Source organism: Penaeus monodon, chromosome 9 (genome assembly GCF_015228065.2).
Source record: "Penaeus monodon isolate SGIC_2016 chromosome 9, NSTDA_Pmon_1, whole genome shotgun sequence".
NCBI classification, from domain to species: domain Eukaryota; kingdom Metazoa; phylum Arthropoda; class Malacostraca; order Decapoda; family Penaeidae; genus Penaeus; species Penaeus monodon.
In genome coordinates, this window is record NC_051394.1 from 38,521,524 (window position 1) to 38,525,425 (window position 3,902).

The window sequence follows — 3,902 nt, forward strand, 5'->3', positions numbered from 1 at the left end:
ATCGTTATATAGAATCAGTCGTACAAGGAAAAAAACAGTGAAACTGTCAAATGAATATCCGTTAAGTAATCGAAGTAACAGGAAAAAACGACCAAGGTATTTTATCCTTTATTTTCAGTAAGTTGACTTGCCTAAATTGCTTCTACAAATTCTGAACATCTGTAATAATTTGTGGTAGTGGTTCAGATTTTTGATATTGTACTGAATCTCAATGGTCATGTGAGCATTTATCTCAATATGCAGTCTTGCCACACTAAATTTAATATCCTAATAACCCTGCAAAATTGTTAATACAAATACAAATGTATGTATGCAATTATAGTATTCTGTTGAAAATCTACAAATCCTCTAATTTATTCTCTATAATCTGTAATTAATATTAAACTTCAGTTTTCCGTTCTTTAAGTAAAATATAGAAAGTGAACCTATGAGTTAGACTAAAAGTGTGTTTCTAAGGCATAATACCTCATCTGTAATTCCTTAATGCACTAACTTGACGTTTATCGTGAACACGTGAATTCTGATGCACAGTTAGAAACCACTGGTCTAGAGGTTATTCTGATTATTATTATCATCACAAGCATGAGCATATCAATAATCATCAACCAAGAAAATTTCATTGCTATTTCAAACTACTATCGAAAATTCTGCCTGTCCATTCTTCGCTAAATACAAAAAAAAAAAAAAAAAAGATATTACTACCCTAGCACAATATCAAATATTAAAAATACATTTACCGTTTACCTTACCTTAACTATTAGTTTTCTATTTAAAATAAGTGCTGAGCTAATGGTGAAATCCATCTCTTGTCTGAAAGAAAATTTTTCTTGTATGTATCATAATCAAACAGACATCTGAAAAATGTAGAATAATAATTCATTATTTTTTATTATATCATCATTATTAGGATCCATTATTAATTATTATCATCATTATTATATTAGTATTTTTTTTATTATCATTACTATTATTACTATCATTATATATATATAATATATATAATATAGTGAATAATAGTAATGATATAAAAAAATAATAATAATAATAATGATTATAATAATAATGATCCTAATAATGATGATAATAATAAAAATACTGAATTTATATATCTACATTTTCAGAGGTTCTGTTTGATTATGATACCTACAAGAAAATTTTCTTTCCAACAAGAGACTGGATTTTCTTACATTATGCGCACAATTATTTTTCTAAGAGTACACTAAATAGTTTAAGGTAAAGTGACCGGTAAATTTATTTTATATAGTTATCTTTGCTAGGTAAGTCAATAATCTTTTTTTTTTTTTTTGTATTTAGCGAAGAATGGCCCAGGCAGAATTTCGATAGTAGTTTGAATAGCAAATGAAATTTTTTCTTGTGATTATATTGATATGCTCATCTTGTGATATACATAATTAAGAAATACCTCTCGACCAGTGGTTTCTACCTGTGCATCAGAATTCACGTGTTTAACGATAACCGTCCAAGTTAGTTGCATTAACGAATTTACAGATGAGTAGTTTTCTTGCCTTAGAAATCACCACCTTTTAGTCTAACTCATAGTTCACTTTCTATATTTTTTCCTAGTAACCGAACTGAAGTTTAAATCTTTAAATTACAGATTATTGAGAATAAATTAGAGGATTTGTAGATTTCACATAATAACATAATTGCATACAACATTTGTATTTGTATTACACTTTTGCAGGTATAGGATATATTTTAGTGTGGCCAGACTGCATAGTTGATATTACTGCTCACATTGACCATTGAGATGATGTAAGAATATCAAATTTCTGACGCATACCGACAAATTATAATATGTTCAGGAATTTTGTAGACGCATTTAGCAATCAACTCTGAAATAAAAGGATAAAAGACCTTGGTCGTCTGTTATACCTCAGATTACTTAAACGGGATTATTCATTTGACATTCCACTGTTTTTCCTTTTACGACTATCTATAGCCTTCCGTGGCGGCTCCCGCCTCACTATTTAGTATATCTTGGTTTGGTTTTCATAAACAAAGTATTATTGAACCACCTTCAGGATGCTTGCTAAGTTTTATGATGTCCATACTAAACAAACGGTTTGACAGAAATGAGAAATTTATGTGAAATTATCTGAGTTATTTACTTTGTCGCCCATATTGACTTATAGATTAGCAGCTGTGATCAATCTTGCCGAATTTAGAATATTGAGTGGATTATGAATAGCTTTATTGTTCTGACCTTTTTTATGTTCAAGATTTCCTGGTTAAATTTACTATCGTTTACTAACAGCGTCATTCTACTAGTTCTGTACACCCACTACGACAGGAAATAGGCATCATTGAAAGTTTTGGTTTATATTCGTACAAGCTAGGTAAGTGGGACTGTTTTTCGACTAATTCGGCAAGATGAAGCCAAAAAAAAAAACCAGAAACCAAACATAGCTATGTATCGTTTCCCGGAAAAGAATGCGCTTTATTATTTTAAACAAGCTGTCACTAGCATTCCCTTTTGATTTAGAATGATGCAATTGAATCACTGGAACTATTGTCAATTTTTGATAAAACTTTTTATAATGGGAACATTGTTAGCACTTTTGAGAGGAAGAATCCTGCAATAATAACTAGCATTAAGTTAAACCTCACATCATCCAGATGAAGCAAGGTTGCTGTGTTTTGCACTGTATAGTTAGACTTGATGTAAGTCAATTAAGAAGGAGTCCTGGTAATTTGGTTTGAGCTCGAAATGAGATTAAACTGAGAGGATTTAAAGCATCTTTGAACGATACCATGCCAAAGTTTTCCTTTCCATGAGAGCAGTGAAGTGACAGCCTTTTTTCAATCAAATGTTTTCAGGGAAATATCTCACAGAATATTGCTAATCAGTTTTATTTGCTTTCCATTTAAAGGATATTAACGTGATTAATAATCCTTCCTGTTTGTGAAAACGTAAAAAAAACAAGCAAGCCCTACTCCTTAAAGTATACACATTTTGGTCCTTACTCCTTATGATCCTCACAAGGGTTCATGTTAACTATTGTTAATGGAAAGACATTTAAGTATGTACAAACCCGTCTCATCCACTCTGGTTTTTCGGACTCTGCGCTCTCATAAATAGATTGTGCAGTTTTTGTCCAGACAGACTTTGTTCACTGTCCCGTAATGACTATAGTAGCCGTGAATTAGAGTTCAGAGCATTCCGATTACTCTGTGCCCCATAGACTCACCCTTGCCAATACATCCAAAAGACAATTCTTGATGGACACCGTTTAGCAATACACGACCTTATATAGCTGTTTTTCACCCGCAAGTAAAGGGTTTCTGTCAGTCACATAGTAAGGGTTAGCTAGTTTTTGTTGATTAGAACTAGTCTTCTCACTCATCAAACATTTTTGTACTGATTTGACACTATAATGAAGTTAGAAACGCACCTTACACACCGGCACAAGAGAAGGTTTAGCAGTCACACTTTCATCTTACTTAGATGACTCTTTACTTAATGAGTTTCCACTATGTAATCCAGCAGAATTGATCTCGCTGTGAGCCCACTACCTGTGTGGATACTTTCTGTGGTCCTTTTTCCACCTCCACTGACTATTTGTCCTTGTGGTACTGGGTGATACAAATGATTCTTAAACTGAGATGATGTCATTCTTTATTTTTAGACTTTAATTGCAGGTGATCCGGATTTGGTACCTGATATTTTAAAGGCTACTCCTTATTCCAGATAGGGTTTTGTCTTCAACTCTTTATTTATTAAACCATTGCTTTGTTGATTACCATACGAAGAGGATCATTACAAGATATTATATGTATCTGTCCTTGATGTGGCCTATGTAAAACTAATCTTTTCCAAGTGTATGTACTCACACCAAACAACACACACACACACACACAACACAACACATACACATACA